The following is a 19,796-nucleotide window of genomic DNA, read 5'->3' as shown; positions in this document are numbered from 1 at the left end:
GTTTGCTTTAAATATGACCCGGAATAGTATGGACCCATTGACTGTCACCTAACTTGTTTCTTTTGACATGTCATTTTCTACTTGTATTGCAATATTTTATGAATACAGAGTAAAACAAGCAGACTTGATGCATCCCACTTTTTACCTAAGGGAGCAACAACAGTGCTGTGGCATACCATTAAAACAAAGCAATCTGGGAGAAATTCGTGAATATCTGTCATGGCTAACAGTGGAATTTATAAAGTCTATAAAAGGTGTGTAAAAACAGATGCATGGCTGTAACGATCAGTCCTTATGTCCACAATCACTTTGACCAACTGTGCCAATTTTGTTTTTACAGATCCACGAGGCATGTGCCAGTACTTTGTGGGCAGGATCAATTTCAAAATAAAAGCTTTCATACACACAGGCCACTTGCTCCAGCATTTTCCATCTGCTGTAAGGTTGTTTGGCGCTGCTGAGACCCCCTGTACAATTCAGACAGGTGCCTTTCCCCATCCCGCATGCAGCTGCCAATGAGCCTGTCAGCAAACAGAGGAGGATTTGGCATATAAGAAAGAACAGCTGTCAAGTGCTAATATACAGTCCCACTGAACTGCCAAGGCCTCTCTGGTACACATATGTACTCTCATAGACATGCTCAACCTCAAATTTCACCCCCTCTAGGACCCCCAGTCATCCTTGCTGTCTTAATTCTAAATCTGGCTTCAGTGTCACCACCACTTGTGTCCCTAATTGAGGCAAAACATACAGCTACAGGCAGCTCTAGCTAGCCTGTAAGTGGATGCTGATGGGCTGTTTGGGGCAATAATATCTTCAGCTAAATTTGACAAATGAGTGAACAGTGTAACTATGGTCAGTATAAGCTAATGATTTCCAGGTGTTAAGCAATAACAAAAAAATGAGAAAATAAATCAGTTAAAACCATTTAAGTTTCTGTCCTTAAAGGGAGATTGTGTTTTAATATTACAGTTTCAACCGCTGTGAGATAAGACTCAAGGCTTTTACCTTTCATGTTAAATGCTAAATATCACTTTGCTTTATCTTCTTTGTCTTTCAGCTGCTCACTTTATCAGTTTCCAGAGCAGATCATCTGCCTCCATCTGACTTTATTCTTAGCATCTTCTGTCACACCAACCCTCTGCAAGTACTCGAACCTCCTCTGTGGTCTTCCCTTCCTCCTGCCTGGCAGATTTAACATCCTTTGACCCATGTAGCCACTATCCTTCCTCGGCACATGTATTGACCTTCCTTCTCTCCATCTCCCCTTTTACCAGTCAAAGCCCCTACATTTAGAGTCCCTATTCTCATCTCCAGACTCCTGCCTTTCTTCTCTCTCGCTGACTCCTAACCTTCCCCCACTCCTATTGCTTTGCCTTTAGCCAACAGTACAACAGCACCCTGTTGGCCAGCACCAATCAATAGGAAGACCAATCTTTATGATCTGAATGTTTGATTTGGCCGAAAGTTTACACTGGATGCCTTCTCTGAGGCAACCCTTCCCATTTATCTGGACTTGGGACTGGCACTAGGAGCACAGTTGGCTTGTGGCCGTTGATATAAAGTTGCTTTATATTAATTTTAAATTATTTGTCTGTAAGTATACATTATTAGTCTGCAGTACACTTTGGCTTTCTATGATTCTCCTGCAGGTACAGTACCATCTAATCCGACTGCGGTTACTCAAAATAGGCAAGACTTTTCAGTCATTTATACCGCTGCTAAATGACTGATACAATTTTAAACATGTCTGACATCAAGGAAAAACTGTATTATGAACATTGGAATCAAAGAATCAAGGAAATTCTATAAAAATATCCATTTTTAGATCAAAACTAACAGCCTGTTCACATTTTATGTCTCCATCGGTCTCCTTATGGCACAGTTTTTATACAATACCCAGATAAATCACACAAAAACCAGACAAACTGTTTTCATTCCAAATGTGGGCCCTGGCCAGGTACACACCCTATGATGCCACATTAAAGCTGCAGGAGTCTGGGGATCTGGAAACGAGATGATTGAGCAGGAAGTAGGACATGCAACAAGGGGTAAAAATCAGCTTAGAAAATCCTCAAGGGGCTCTGAAGGTATCTTCATTCAAACAGTCACCACACACACTAGCCTGCACGTACAGATGCAAGGCACAATGGAGGCTGTTGTGATCCATTAGAGGCATGATAAGAAGGGTGTGTGGCAGGAAAAAGACTATAGATCTCAATGCAAATTCTCTGCTTTCGTGACAGAATGAAAAGGCTATTCTTTAGGGGCGAGCACGCTGGTGTGGCAGCAGCGGGTGGCTTCAGTGGGGTGAAAAAGGAAGTCTGGTAAACAAGGATTAAATGATGGCGAGTGTGCACCGGAGCTGGCGGCATGACATTTCTGCTCTGTGAGATTAATAATGAAGGAGATTACAGGCATCTCGATGGGGACACACAAATGAGACCAAACCCAGGAAGATTAGTAGAAGGCTGACAGGCCCCGTCAAATAAGGGTGAGCAGACAGCTGTTGTGAAATTAATATTTCATGGCCTTCCATCAAAGACTGTGAAAAGGAATCTTCCTACGTAAGATGTGGATGACTTTATCGCCAAAAACTGGGGTGTCTGGGTGTTGGAAGTATGTGTCGACTATCATTGTAAGTATATAATGAGCTAAAGTGTGACTGTACCCTGAAGGGAGAGGGCATGAAATATTTATTTCGTGCACTATACGGAGGGTTATATCGTTTTTGAAAACCGTGCTGCTAAAAACTATTGTTCTGTTAATCAAACGACTTGCCAAAGGGAGCAAATAAGGCGAGGCAGACATATCTCAGTTAGGAGGAAATGGGAGATGGCAAGCTCAGGTCAGGAGTGCCTTAGATGGTAATAAAGATCGTATATAAAATCTATAATAAACTCTCATAGAGCCCAAAACAACTTTGAGGCAATTTTATATTCAGCTGTATCCATTTTCAAAAATGTTACTGACACAGACACACACTTACAATTGTCTGAAGGCAGAGTAACACGGCTGAACACATACCCTCTTTTTATATTCTTCAAATGATGTTGTAGTGAGGAGTCTTGATACAGACTGACAGTGAGACAGGATCAAACAGATGTGGATTGACAGGGGAGTTTAATTTGCAAGTTTTTTCCCCTCATTTAGCTGTTAGTGTTGATTTTGATTGCTGACAGACGCGTTAGCAGCTACCGCTAGCTCCTCTCCTACCAGCAAAGCACCGAACTTGCTCCTAATAGATGTCTCATAGACCCGATTTATCTCATATCTAAAACAGACAATACATTTGTTCAGGCAAAGCCCAAAACGTGTCATTGTAAAATAGCATATTTTTTCACCTTTGGTAATGGGATGTGTTTGACATACTGTAGATGTATTACTGGCTAAACAGTCACCACAGAAAAACAGAAAATTTTCTTTTGACAGGGTGAAATGTGTGTTAGTATTTGTGCACGAGCCCAAATGCATTACATTTTCATCGTATTATGAACTCAATAAAGCATAGAGCAATGCAGCACCATAGTGTAAATAAAGGGCGTGAAGCATCAAACAAAACATTTAACAGTTAACAGGAATTGTGTTGTTATTCATTAAGTTTGCAACAGTTTTCAGACACTAGTTAACACCTTACACAGAAGACAGTAATCAGCTGTGGATGCTGTGAAGCAGACCGGCTCTCACGCTGTTGTTTTATTCACTGCACTTTCATTAGCACATGTAGCACCATTAGCATATGACAGCACCATTTCTAACTACTCAAACATCTTTTTTCTGGAGCATTGTGTTTCTTAAAAAATAAATACATGAGAAGAAAAAAAAAATCTATCTATACATATACAGTGGAACCCCGACTTACGAAATTAATTCGTTCCCGAGGGTCTTTAATAAGTCGAAGATTTTCGTAAGTCGAAGCACCCATCGTGCCTTTTGAGTGAACGATAGGCTATAGGCTAATTGCTAACTGCAACAACAATACGTCGTTCAAGTGGAACAGCAAAGCGTAAGTACGAAAGCCAAGGTGGTTATCACATGATTTGGAAGGCATTGTGGACATTGTAGGCATTCTGAGCTCAGCCAATCAGAGCTAGCGGATTTTGTTACACGGGCATTTTGCCGTAACACGGGCAGAAATATTGCCGTTCAGTGCCTTCGTAACTTGAATTTTTCGTTAAATGGGGTATTCGTAAGTTGGGGTTCCACTGAATATAGTGATAAGTGATGTATGGGAAAAGGGGCACAAGTGGTATAAAGCATTAAATATGCTGACCTATTCAAGTCTGTGGTAGACAGGTAATGGTTACCATCCATCCCCCCAGACCTCCTTTCTACTTTTTTTTTTTTTTTAGCTCTGTGTAAAACCTCCATTGTTCATGTTAGTTACTGCAGTCACTAACAGGTGCTTTCACGATGTAACTGTAGGGGTTGTAATAAGCTTCTTCCACAAATGATTAGTTTCTTTTCATGTCACACTCTGAACATGGTCAAAAGCAGGATGAATTTTATAACCAGCATACTTAGGTTCAGGTAACCACACTAAATTGCTACACTGCACAGGTCTCACACTGCCAGCGAAGCTCTTAAGCAAAATGTACATTCTAGCTCACTGATGACTATAATGCAGGTGAGCCATCTTCAAAGTGCCCATATAGCTCATTTACAGCGTCATAATTTTACTATGATGGTCGGCCCAAACACATTTAGGTTTTTAATGATCAAAAAACATCAAATACCTCTCCTCAACCTCTGCCTAAAAGCTTTTAGCTGCTGTCTGTGCAAGAGCCCCCTTCCCAAAAGTCCATCTGAACTGATGAAAATGTTCTTTTGTATAGACACCATCATATAAGAGCCCTTTAAGGGATAACAGCTAACAAGACCTTGGAGTTCAAGTTCTTTAAACTAGAATTAAACCCAGATAAGAGAGACATTCCTGCACAAGTCACTATAATACACTATGCATTCATGCAATGGCCTTACCATTTCTGATACTACTTGCATCATGAGGTTTTATTCCTCTGCAGCAGCTGAGGCAAAGACTCAGGCCTTGGCGAAGCTGTATGTTTGGTTATGTTTGCTTTTTTGCTAACAAAACAACTGTAAAACTACACAAAATTCATGAAACATGAAGAAAATGGGTTGCATGGAAAAAGAAAGACCTGGACCAGGGTCCCATTCTTTGAAGCTGGATGACACAGAATGGGGGGATGTCAAAGTAAAAATAAAGCATAGGTCTCTATAACCTTCATTCTACTGACACATTTAACAATCAGGTTTCCCTGGGAATCCCAAGGATAATTTCCTGAAGTTAACAAATAAAATAATAATAATAGTAAAATGTATTTCTTCTCAAAATATCCTCAGTTACTAGCAAAAATCCCTCCTATGGGTGGTTTTTACCAGGCGTGCTGTGGGGTTGGTTTTTTTTGTTTTTTTTGCTTCTCTTGTGTATGGCACAGACATATATGGTAGCTTATTATGAATAAATTTACTGGCAAAGTCACAAGGAATTGGAAATATAGAAAAACAAAACTGAGACATGACAAAGAAATTAGAATCTAGTTGGTGAGATAAGGATTAAATTCTGAAGTTTTAAATCAGGATATAAAAATAATCTGTTCCATACCAGGTCTCAAAATTAGATAAATACAAAACATATACAGTCTCATATACTCTCATATACAGTGTATCATTATTTATTTAACAAAATGTAGGCTAAAATATAGAAGCAGAATGTGAATAACTAAGTACTAACTACCGGTAAGGTGCTGATAAATACACTTGAGTAACTGAACATCAGCAAGTATGACCATCTATATGAGTTTTTGCAGATCTGGAGCATTCACCTGTGTGTTAGCACAATGGCACAAGAGGAAATGTCACAATAGTTGCTGCCCATCAGTCTGGGATGATTATAATGCCATTTTAAAATGATTTGAAGCCTGTTATTCCACAGTGAGAAGGATTATTCACAAGTGGAAAACATTCAAGACAGTTTCCAATTTTCCCAAGAGACAACTTGCCAGTAAATTCATCCCAAGATCAGATCATGCAATGCTCAGAGCAACAGCAAAAAACCCAAGAGCCTCATCTCAGACTCTACAAGCCTCAGTTAGCATGTTCAATGTATAATAACAGTACAATTAGAAACAAAAAATACAAGTATGGCCTGTTTGGAAGGGTTGCCAGAAGAAAGCCTGTCAACTAAGATAATAATATGTGAATATTAGTTAACAAAGTGCTTGTATGAAAGTTTGCAAGATTTTGGATGAAGTGCAAAGTATTTTGAGTGCTCAATTAGAATGGAAAAGTGTACATAAGAACCAGTGCATTTACTACATTGTGTTGTGGTCACCATAGATTAAGATGGGAGAGAATAGGAACGAGCCATGCTTTGCGTCCATGCTGAGCAAAGAGAGATGGGTAATTAAAAGGGGCCATCTGTTAACCACTTTAGCCCCATGCCCCTAGTACCGGGGACAAAAAGGAGATCACTTTAATCGGTTATAATAACACAGGGTGAGAAAGTCCTGACATGTGTGGTGTCCACAGAAACCTCTGGATCTCAGCTAAAATCACATACCATTTCTACAACCACCAAACACAACGAAAACGAGCCATGATTAAACGAGCAGTTATGTAAATGCGTACAAGTCTGCTAAACAAACAAAACCTAACAGGAAATCCTTTAAACTTCATGTAACCGGCTAAAGGAAGGCCAGTTATCTTCCAGAGCTATTACTGACTCCACACACCAAGTTTCACCACGCTCTGACCAGAATTCACTGACTGAGCCGCAAAAGAAGACCACAAAAACACATTGCAGCACAAACGCGCTAAGACAGAAATTGGCTTACTGTCCTGATTTCCTCAGTTATTTTCGCCGGTAGCCACGTGATTATCCGCAGTTACCACGCCTAACTAGCTGCATCAGAGCCATTTTCCGTCAACAACCTCAATTTTAGACCCCCCTACAGACACATGACTGGACAGATTGGTTGTAGTGACGTGAACGTGACATTGTTACTGTGATCCTATTGGCTCAAACGATTAAAAAGCGGTGTCAATCATGTAGATTAACCAAAAGAAACCAAAGTTACAGCCCCTCAGAGTTTAAAGGGCCAGAGGCCAATTAAATGCTCCATGAGCACGGGAGACAAGGGCCATTGCCATGTAAATGTGTGGTTAATTCTTCAAAAATATATTTTTAAAAAAGCATTTTCAGGCCTGTAAATAAATTTAATTCATTTCTGCTCTTTAATACCTAAAAAATTCAACTGGCATGGTGTCCAACGTGTGCCAAAATTGAACATTTTTGTACAACGTCTGAATATTCATGTATTGACAGTGCTGTAATTTTCACGGTTTCATTTTAGAAACATAAATCTTTGCACAGATGATGTTTATATGAACTGAGGCATATTTTTAAAAGGGTTACATGCTAAAAATAATTTTTTTTAAAAAAGGTGAGGATAAAATCTACTTACTTTTTCTGTGTTCTAGTCTCAGTAACTTTGACACAGTAATTTTATCTTGCCACTTATATTCCATCTAAACAAATCATGTCATATTAATCCATCTTGATTGTGTTGTTTCAACACAATATATGTTTGTAAGTTTAACATAATATTAACATTAAAATTCCACTAATTTGACTTTTATTCAAACAACTTGTTTGTACCAAGTTAGTCTAATTAAATTTACAGGGAGTGCAGAATTATTAGGCAAATGAGTATTTTGTCCACATCATCCTCTTCATGCATGTTGTCTTACTCCAAGCTGTATAGGCTCGAACGCCTACTACCAATTAAGCATATTAGGTGATGTGTATCTCTGTAATGAGAAGGGGTGTGGTCTAATGACATCAACACCCTATATCAGGTGTGCATAATTATTAGGCAACGTCCTTTCCTTTGGCAAAATGGGTCAAAAGAAGGACTTGACAGGCTCAGAAAAGTCAAAAATAATGAGATATCTTGCAGAGGGATGCAGCAGTCTTAAAATTGCAAAGCTTCTGAAGCGTGATCATCGAACAATCAAGCGTTTCATTCAAAATAGTCAACAGGGTCGCAAGAAGCGTGTGGAAAAACCAAGGCGCAAAATAACTGCCCATGAACTGAGAAAAGTCAAGCGTGCAGCTGCCAAGATGCCACTTGCCACCAGTTTGGCCATATTTCAGAGCTGCAACATCACTGGAGTGCCCAAAAGCACAAGGTGTGCAATACTCAGAGACATGGCCAAGGTAAGAAAGGCTGAAAGACGACCACCACTGAACAAGACACACAAGCTGAAACGTCAAGACTGGGCCAAGAAATATCTCAAGACTGATTTTTCTAAGGTTTTATGGACTGATGAAATGAGAGTGAGTCTTGATGGGCCAGATGGATGGACCCGTGGCTGGATTGGTAAAGGGCAGAGCGCTCCAGTCCGACTCAGACGCCAGCAAGGTGGAGGTGGAGTACTGGTTTGGGCTGGTATCATCAAAGATGAGCTTGTGGGGCCTTTTCGGGTTGAGGATGGAGTCAAGCTCAACTCCCAGTCCTACTGCCAGTTCCTGGAAGACACCTTCTTCAAGCAGTGGTACAGGAAGAAGTCTGCATCCTTCAAGAAAAACATGATTTTCATGCAGGACAATGCTCCATCACACGCGTCCAAGTACTCCACAGCGTGGCTGGCAAGAAAGGGTATAAAAGAAGAAAAACTAATGACATGGCCACCTTGTTCACCTGATCTGAACCCCATTGAGAACCTGTGGTCCATCATCAAATGTGAGATTTACAAGGAGGGAAAACAGTACACCTCTCTGAACAGTGTCTGGGAGGCTGTGGTTGCTGCTGCACGTAATGTTGATGGTGAACAGATCAAAACACTGACAGAATCCATGGATGGCAGGCTTTTGAGTGTCCTTGCAAAGAAAGGTGGCTATATTGGTCGCTGATTTGTTTTTGTTTTGTTTTTGAATGTCAGAAATGTATATTTGTGAATGTGGAGATGTTATATTGGTTTCACTGGTAAAAATAAATAATTGACATGGGTATATATTTGTTTTTTGTTAAGTTGCCTAATAATTATGCACAGTAATAGTCACCTGCACACACAGATATCCCCCTAAAATAGCTAAAACTAAAAACAAACTAAAAACTACTTCCAAAAACATTCAGCTTTGATATTAATGAGTTTTTTGGGTTCATTGAGAACATGGTTGTTGTTCAATAATAACATTATTCCTCAAAAATACAACTTGCCTAATAATTCTGCACTCCCTGTATTTAAAGTCATGTTATATTGTTTAAACACTTTGGCACATCAAAAGTCAGTCTTGTTACATGAACTTGTAAAATATTTGTTTGTTACACCAGTGATAATCTTGTTGAATGAACAAATGTAACTTATGTCTGTAGTGCATGTTGTGTTCATATTACATAATGTTCAACAAAAAAATTCAACGGATTTAGAGCAACTTCCAATCCACCCATCCTCTTATCTTTATCTGGGTGCGGAAGTGATAGGGTAAGAGGGGCAGGGTACATCCTGGACAGGTCGCCAGACTATCACATAGAGACAAACAACCGTTTGCACTTTAACACCTTTGGGTAATTTAGAATCACCAATTACCCTTACCCTAATAACGGCATAACTTTTAACTGTGGAGGAAACCAGAGTACGCAGAGAGAACCCATCGCAAACTTGGTCAGATTGTGGATTTGAACCCAGGACCTTCTTGCTGTGAGGCAACAGCACGAGCCACCATGACATTGAGCTGTCAATACAGACTCAACAAAAGAAGGAAAGCTATGCTTGATGCAGAATTTCCTTTATGTTTTTGTCCTTGACAAGTTAAACCATAATAAATAGTAATACATACACGTGCTGTGTGTATGGTTGTCTGCCTCTTATAACCCCAGGGTTTTACATCTCGTGTCATCTTGTGAATTTCGTGAATCCAAGCAACTAACCACTCTTCCTAGATTGTATCATGTCATCTGAACAAGAAAAAAATACGTTTTTGAATTTCATGCACATCCAACATGATTTAATTGCGTTCACCATAGAAACATTAAATTATTTTGTTCAAATGACAAGTTAGACTTTTGTAAATATAACAACCACCCAATTTATTTTTTTTGAGTGTATAAGAAGCATTTATCATATTTTGAAAATGGAGAGTATACACACAATTGCAGGATTTAGCCTGAGTGCTATTATTACTCTGTCTCTACCGTAGTTATTCTGCAAATGTGTTGTACAGTGACATATAAGTCTTGGAAGTCATAAAGCTTGGAATTCAAAGGAGGCATTTTATGCATCTCCAAGAACAAAAGTTTTTGTGTGCACAAAAGCTATGCAACACAATGCAAGCACAGAATAAATGGAAAAAAACAAAACAAAACTCTAATCTACTTTACAATGAATTCATGAAAACTTAAAATGGTCTATTATGAGAGATGTGCGTTTGCACCCAAAACTGTTGTACTGCTTATATGTTTTTGATGGATTTTTATGCTTTTACCATTATGGCCCATTAAACTCCTATTACGGCGCATATGACGTGTGAAAAAGGTCCACTAGCTTTGAATGAATGGTATGTTATATATGCACTTATATTCTTTTGATTATCTTTTGATTAATCGTACAGCTGGTTTTGCTTTATGTCTCCTGTTTTCCAGTTTTATCTGACCAAAGCCTTTATTGAAACATTTTCATGTGCAAAAAGAAGATAACAGAGTGAAAAATCAGGATATTCATATTCTGGAAAATCAAAGAGCTTTTTGGATCATTGGTAAAATTATTGCAATGCTTTAGTCGCACACTATGGCCCCACATTAATCACTATCAGATCCTTTCGTGTTTGTGATCATCAAAAGAAATATTAGCCAACCTACTGAGCTCCCACTATTGAATGGAATCTAATTTACAATATGCTTACAAGTTCTTTTTATAGTAATATGAGGTGAGCATGTGCATTTGTAAAGGACAGAGGACTATGTGATAGAATGAAAGAGGATATTGAAAATGGCTAATATTCATATGTATTAGTACAATATAGTATTCTGGTTTTATTAACTGGGATGTCGAATCGAGAACAAAGCCAGTCTGCGCCCTACACTCCCTATTGTCTTTCTGTCTTTGTTACATCAGCGTTGAACAGTGGTAGGCAAAAAAAAAAAAAGTTTCCTACTCCTGAAGGTGCTCAGATTTCAGGTAGAGTACTGGATGGTAGTTATGGTAGTAACCTTAAAATATCATCAGAAACCCATAAAGATTATGTTTCATATATTTCACAAAATAAGTTTTGTTGTTTTTATCATAATAGCACAGCAGGAAAAATCTTGAACAAATTATAACACATTTATCAAAAACAGCTACATTTTCTTTTTTTTAATTGTGTATTTTCAGGCTTATTTACTATCAGTATAGTTTTCAACACTTAATAAGGATATTAATAATTGAGTTGAAATTTCACATCAAATTTTAATTAATCTACCCATCAAAAGTAATGCTATCAGAGGGCGAGAGGTGGTGTACGTCCTGGACAGGTTGGCAGTCCATTACAGGGGTAATACAGAGAAACAAACAACTACACACTGTCACATCCACACCTATGACCGGTTTAGAGTCACTAATTAAAATAATAAACATGTCTTTGCACTGTTAGAGGGAAATCCATGAAGGCACATGGAGAACATGCAAACTCCCAACTAAAGGAGGTTGGGACTCAGAATCTTCTTCCTGTGAGGCGACAGCAAAAACGTGCCCAATTTTCTGATCCTCTTGTGGACCTCTAGACCACATTAAACACTCCTGCTGTTTTTAGATAGCTCATTCTAACATTATTTCTGTCTGTTGTAGCAAGATCATATCACTCTCCTGCCAATGTATCTGCAGCCAAGCAAGGGAGAGTGACACAGCACACTCTTGTGACTGTATTTACAAGGACACGAACAGTAAATATTGTCATCTGCTGACTCTTCTGTCTAATACAGTTTCTGTGTTGTTTAAAAATTGCATCTTAAAAGACGAATACATCAGTTATGTTCATATTGGTAGGGATGGAAATCAAGGGCAAAGTCACTGTGCAATAGAAGGAGGAATGAATTCAATATCAAACTGAACAGAGCGGTGGTAATGAAATGTACACAGTACCTCAATATTAGGCATATACATAATACAGGGACCACAGGCAGTTATCTTTGCTGGTAGTTTGGGCTGTAACTAATAGCCTAATTTACCTCACAAAGATGCAGGACCAAGGTCTGACTTATCTATTCAGATGCTCAGACTTGCCCATAATACTCATTTCCTGCTTTTTCTGCTGGTCTAAACAAAATAATATGCACTTAAGATAATGAAAACGCCCTACGCTGTAATGTCTATGTATACCAATCTCCTTAAAATGCAACTAATACTCTCAGCCAGAAGCAATTTTAATTGATTACAATGCACCAGAGTGGTGGATGCTCATAACTTTACATTCTTTATGAGATCCCTTTGTTCTCGATGCACTTATATCCCCCAGGTTCCCTAAAGAGCAGAGGGCACACCTGAGGAGTTTTAAGCCCAAGGGTATGTTAGAGGATTATTCAAGAAGTAACAGAACTGATGCAAGAGAATACAGTGATTAAAAGTGAAATTTACATATTGCAAAAGCACATTAAACTTAAACACCCTTGTACAGTGTACTTGAACAGTATAATGCCTAAACTCAAATGCATGCCTTTTCTTATCTTCAGATGACTAGAATACAAATATATGTTGACTTGATTAGAAACATTAACTCAGAAGTTGTCAACAATATTCAGACCCACAGTATTCCATAATTCAGTGTAGCTGCTTCACCTTTCAAAGGTATCACATCCCTGTTACTCATACCAGCTACCAGGCTAAGGCACATGATGTGCAAAAAACATTTTACACGCTTTCGTTGGTTTTAGTATGATTGTGTGGAACGTAGATAAAAGCACTGGGCACTCCAATGATGGAATTCACCTCCTAACATTAGCTACAGTATATGTAGCCTATATTTAATTAATATATCTAAAGGCAAAGCTAACATTACTTGCTATTATTTCATTAAAGGTGCAGTCTGTCATTTTTTGAATTTATTTACTAGAAAAAACAATTCTATGCTATAAATATACACTGATTAGTGTGTCACTTACGACAGCAACAGCTAACAGTGGCAAAAACAGCAGTGCTTACCAACAGAAAAGTTTAGGATATTCTCAACAATCACCTCGTTATCTCTGGCATGGGACACAATGAGCCTCATTGACAACCTGTATTTGACTCCTTACACAGGTTTTATAGGCTCTTATTGAGTAAATAAACACAGACACCCAGCATTTTGACAGCTAAGGAAAAGACTGCTAGACTACAAAACAGAACTCAGCTGACTAGAGTCTGCGATACACTGACATCTACTGGCGAGATTTTACACATTGTACCTTTAAACTGAAATGTAAATGTAAATGAAGCTTCAATATGTGATTTCTGCCTGGATTGCAACAGATTTTCGGTTGTGGTAAAGACAAATTGCATAATGCATAACTTCTTTTGCTAGCAGATTCACATCTGGCTCATGCAGCCATTGTTGTCTTTGCATACTGCAGTTATCGGTGGCATTCACGGAGCACATTCTCACCGTGTGCCATGCAAATAGGAAATTCAAAAAAGCAGGATCAGGGTGACAGTGATGTATAGCCCATCCGCTATTGAGAACACGAATACGTATTGCAGTGTATATTTCTCCCAGTGAGGATTCTGCTGCTACTTTATGATTCTGCACTGTTAGTGAAGCTCAAGAGGTTGATATCGAAACTAACAGCACTATTCCAGCAGCACCCTCTGATGTGTCTGCTCAAATTTGCTTTAAACCTGACCTTCTCTTAAATGCACCAAGGGATATGACACATAAAACTAACTTTTTCCTATTAACAGAAAGAAATTAAAGCCAGGACAAAGAAGGAGGGATGTAGTTTTTTCTATTTTATAAGATTCTGACCCATTTGTGTCATTGCAAGGTGATGATGTTGCTTAGCTGACTTGCTCAAGTTAAATTTAACTTTACAACAAAGGCCATTATTGCGCTTTCGCTATGACTCCACCTTTGTTGTCTTCTTTTTCAAAACTCAGCACTGTCAAATGGTCTGCAAAGCACTATGAAATCAGTAGCAATGAATCATAAAGCTTGCACAGACATCTGAAATCTACAGTAATAAACTATAACGGTCCAGTCGAGCTTCAAGGTCAGTCTCTGTGAAAAAGGCTCTGCTGTGCAGTCAGCTACATCTTTGTTTTTTGTGGGAATTCACTAAATCCTCACCAGCCACCAGCGTCCTCCGGACAGCGTCACACCTTGATCAGCTTACTTCAAAGGCAACGCAGGCCGTTCTTTAGGAGATGAAATCTGCCTTTTCTTGGGTAGCTACAAATTATACTTCAAAGGCGTTAAAATGATGAATGAACTGTTAATGCACATCATAATAGAGGAGAGAGGTGCGCAAATTAATGACTAAAACAGAGAGGAGGTTTTCAGCTGCAGAGCTGATTTAAGTGGTTAATTGGGAAAAGGCACTTTCAGCTTCGGTGTGTGGAATTTTCCCAGGCCGTCTCCAAACAAAGCATCAGACGAGATGAGGCTATTACTGTTTCTACCTCAGAAAACAAAAAGCTATCATTAGCAGATTTGGAAAGGCAGCAGGTAATGTTGGGCAATAATGGCATTTCCTGAAGATGGAGCTTATTTCTAATCAAAATAACAAATCGGGAAGAACTATGAATAATCACCTCTGTGAAATAATTAAACAATTTTTCCTAAATCACTAAATATTTCAACGGAAGAGCAAATCATAAAATGTGTATGACATGTATGATTAGTCAGTTGGTACACCTATAAGCAAGCTGACTTACACAGTGTGTTAAAAAAGAAGCAGTGCTTATACTTTGCGCGTGTGCAAAGATCAAGTCAATGAGTAATGACTTGTGGATCATTCCCAGCTTCGCCTGTGGGAAAGCCTGGAAGCAGTGAAGAGCTGAGCTCTGACCCACAAGGCCTCCTGGCAAGATTCTCATTACTCACAGAGCAGGTGTCCCTCTACTCAGAATGCACTCAGGAGAAAAAACCCTACAGTGGCAGAAATACAGAAATATGAGTGCATGTAGAGTCTCACTCTACATGCAATTTCATTAAGAGGCACACCAGGAGCCAATTAAATAAATGTGAAGACAAGAGAAATTATGAAATTCCTTCATGACAGGACTACATGGTGTCTTACATAATGAATATGAAATGGTAATTGATGAGCTCACTATAACTAATAAAAAGACCCTCTACTTTCTTGTGATGCTGACACCTAAATAACATGAAAGGCGGTGGGGGGAATAAGTGTTTACATTGTGTAATAAATTGGAAACACATCCTGCGCACTGACTGCTGACATTATTTATTAATTCTAAACCTGAGTGAGGCAATCGCAGACTGAGAATTATAATAGTAATTTCTATTGGATACGGACTCTGACCCGGGGCTCATGAATAAGGGGAAGAGGAACTTTAAAGGAATGTTAATGGGATTCACAGAGACAATGAATGTACAAAGGTTACTATCCGGTTGTTCAGTGATGACGCGACGAATCCTACTTCCGGGTCTAAAGTAGTCTGCGTTTAATATGGCTTTTGTGTTGTTAACATGTTTAATGTTATGTATTTTCTTCTATTTGATCTCAAAAAGCTCCTAAAACAGTCAGTGATCACTGTTGACCTCCCTCGGCTTTTATTACCGCTAATCATTTATTTAAGCTCAGTTTTTAAAACCTTAGGATGTAACTACAGCCCAGCCCATGCAGCAGTATATGAATGACTAACCTCGTATTGTGGATGGATTATCTCAGTTGTTCTCCTGGCTGAAGTTTGGTCCTTTTACAGCATCCTGCCATGCGATTACATTTGTTCCTGACCACCGAGAACACTCACGTTAACTTTTATCGAGTGGAAAAAAAAGTTAGCTTGTTTATATTATGCTAACGTAGCTGTGTCGCTAGCGGTCACGCAGCACATCATTATATACCAGCTAGCCCAACTTCAGTAACCCTACAAACGTTACTGCTGTTTAGTTTTCTGTCTTCATTTATGCTGGAAGTAATAACAGAGCTGTACGTTTTAATTTGTTTCCAAAACCCCGCAGTCAGGACATGCTATATTGTATTTAGATAGAAGCTAGCGAGCTAACTCCCTGCTAACTTCTAACTCCGTTAAATGTCATAAATTCCGTTTTCATGGATGCCTGGATGTTAAACTCAATTGTTACACCTGGGAGAGCAGAACGCTGATCATTTTATTAAAGATGAAAGACTTTAGACAGTTTTTCAACTCTCAGTAATGCCACAGTGATCGTTTGATATATGGACCTGCAGCGGAGTTTAGACCCAGACACGGCTAGTGACGTCAGACTGAACAACCGGATTGTGTTACATTTGTGTACAGCATAGAGTTCGCATGGTTGACCACACATGTCAATCTTTTCCACCTTGGAGGCAGGAGAAAAAAAACAGGACAAGTGACCTACCAGGTAATGGTAATGGAGGTGAAGACTGAAAAAAGTTACAAAGAAAAAACTATTGGTAGATCCCAAATTGAGCTTTCACTGAATGTTAGTATATGACTTGTGATGGGAAGTGTGTATGTGGGCCTGAGTTAGCAGCAAATGTGAATTTGTGTCGTACTTCTTTGATCCAAGTGCAGCATGATGGGTGAATTAAAAGTCGTTTGAACCATTGTTACATTTTTGTTTACATGTAGGATTTCAGCCGTGGTAGCGGATTGTTGAAGTGAGGTTACGTTTCCACCGACTGGGGCATTAAATAGCTCTTGAAATCTGCAATGTGTGTCTATGAATAACATAGTAACACATATCTTTCCACAGTAAAGAGTATTACAATATGTTTTAGGGAGTATTATACACGTTCTAATTGCACTTCCAAATAGTACATATCTGAGACTTCGACAGTATGTAAGATAAGATAAGATAAGATAGAACTTTATTAATCCCTCGGGTGGGTTCCTCTGGGAAATTCGACTTCCAAAAAGCACAGCAACGACCGAAGTTACAGTTACTTCAGTTTGGTTCACCCGTTTTATGAATAATGAATTGTAATTAGAGCTCTAATTATGCTCTGAAATATTCACAGGTTTTTGCTTAATAGGTCTCCAAATGCTTTTGGCTGGGGTGAAAATGAGACAACAAATGACACATAAAACTGGGGGTGTAGGAACACAGGGAGAGAGAGTCCAAATGTTCCTAAGAAGCAATAAAAGATCTCTGCCAGTAATGACATGCAAACATATCCAGCAGAGAGTTTGAGCACGCAAAGCTGTGATGAAGCAAAGGCTGACACAGTAACACAATAGATAATTCGATTTTTCTAATAATTCTATTAATAAAACTATAACATTTTTAATGGCCTGTTTAGCAGTGGCGTGACTTGATGGATGGTGGTTAGTTTGTTGTTCCTCCATTGCCCAGATAATTTTATTTCACGGTCACAAATGAGCACCAGGATTTTTATTTGTTTATTTATTTTTTATATTGATGCTGATTTTTGAATGTAAAAAGCTAGGATGGCTAAACATAGAAGCTGTACTCAGATCCACAACCAGTGTAATATGGTGTATTTCAAAGAGGCAAATCAACCGGTTTCCCATCCAGTGACAAGATTTCTTTCTTTCTTTGGATTTCTGGACTGTCATCATAAAATGTGATGTGATTCTGCCGTACTTTAAGTTGCTGCTCCTCTCCATACCATTACCAAAGTATGAAGAGTGGGTGGTAATGAACGGGTGCCTTCCTATCACCTTGAATCAGTCTGGTCATTCTACTCTGACCTGTGGCACCAACAAAGCATTTTCACTTTTTTGGGACTCTGTAAACCTGATTGATTGTTTGGGATAATCCCAGTAGACTGTCAATGTCTGAAATACTCAGTTTAGTCCATCTGGAACCAACAACCATGCCAAAGTCAAAGCCACTCAAATCACCTTTCAATTCACTTCAGTTCAGTTCAATTTATATGGTACCAAATCACAACAACAGTCACCTCAAGGCACTTTATATTGTAAAGTAAAGACCCTACAATAATACAGAGGAAACCCCAACAGTCAAAGGACGCCCAAAGAGCAAGCACTTTGTGACAGTGTGAAGAAAAACTCACTTTTAACAGGAAGAAAACTTTGGCAAAACCAGGCTCAGATAGGGGTCTCTGCCGCAACTGGTTGGGAGTCAGCGGGAGACAGGGGGAGACAGACTTTCCCATTCTGATGTTTGGCTTGAACTTCACACAGTTGTCTTGACCCTGAGTTGCTACCATGTGATTGAGTGATGTTTAGCTGTATCATAATAGATAGGTAGATTGATTCTTATTGTATTGGACTGTTGTTTATAATATTCCTGTGTACTTTTTTGATTTTAAGATTTTATTATTCTTTTTTTATGGCGTTGCACTGGTTAGCACCCTCATACCTGATCTTTAAATTGGTACACTCCTGCAAGATCACTGAGGACTGAGGATCGAATGCTCCTCGCTGGCCCGAGGTCCAGATTAAAGCACAGAGGAGAGCAGGCCTTTGCTGTGACTGCTCCTAAATTGTGGAACAAACTGCCCCTTCACATCAGGACCTCCCCAACATTAGACACTTTCAAAACCCATCGGAAAACCCGCTTTTGGCTCAGAATGAGTTTGTACTACTTGTTTTGTCTTATTTCTTTCTCAAATCTTCTCATTTTATGCTTCTTTTTCTTAAATTTTTATCATGTCTTCCTATGTTTTTTATCTCTTTAGGTTATCTTAAATGTACAGCACCTTGGTCAATAGCTGTTGTTTTAAATGTGCTGTTTATATAAATTTGACTTTGACTTAGTATGACCTATTTGAGTAAACAGCCTAAAAATATGTGTAAAAAAATCACTTTTCCTCACAAGGGACGCTTTAATGATTATATTAATTATATTTAAACTACAGGATGAAATATTTACTGAAAATTGTTTTTTGGTTGTTAACTTTAATTCCGGCTTTCCTTACTGCAACTACTCCAATACGTACTTTGGCACAACAGCAACAACAACAACAACAACAAAAAAAGCTGGAAAACTTTTGTTCTTAGGGTCTGGAGAGTTTGGTTCCCTGTGATCGTGCCATGTGTTACTCTTACAGATAATAAATGTGCAGATCTTGATTCCTGCTGCTGTTCAGCCTGTAAAAACCACCCAGTAGCTGCCACATGTGGATCTGAATAAACTGGTGTTCTAAATATTAGTTTTGTCAAGTTTTTGTTTAGATTTTAAGGAATCATGTGCAAAAGCAGTCATGTCAGAGATGGGAGATGCTAGCATTTGAACATAGGTGCAAACCAGCAGCCTTCATATGTTAGCATGCATAAACCTGTGACCATGATAAACATTAGCACAAAGCACCACTGTGTTTCATAGAGCAGTCAGCTGGTTCAGCATGCTTCATCTTATGTTATGACATAAAAAAAAGATGGAGAGCTGTCCTAGAGTCGTTTTTAAGAATATCCTGATACACAAAGTGATTTTGTCCTCTATAAAGGAACTAGCAGCTGATGCACTGTTGCCTTGATTAAAACATTTAAGCATTAGAACAGCTGGCTCAGCACTTTAGCAGTCTATCCACAGCATCCATAAGCATGCGGCTGCATCTGATGTGACAGGGGCAACTTCCTACAGCATAACAGTTATGATACTAAAGATCAAAGTTGCTATCAATTTCCAAAGAGACATGTAG

The sequence above is a fragment of the Aulonocara sp. 'chitande type north' Nkhata Bay genome, linkage group LG7 (genome assembly GCF_057382095.1).
Source record: "Aulonocara sp. 'chitande type north' Nkhata Bay isolate Kocher_YH1m ecotype deep benthic linkage group LG7, A_spYH_male_GT1.1, whole genome shotgun sequence".
In the NCBI taxonomy this organism is placed as follows: Eukaryota; Metazoa; Chordata; class Actinopteri; order Cichliformes; family Cichlidae; genus Aulonocara; species Aulonocara sp. 'chitande type north' Nkhata Bay.
This window is presented reverse-complemented; position numbering follows the sequence as displayed.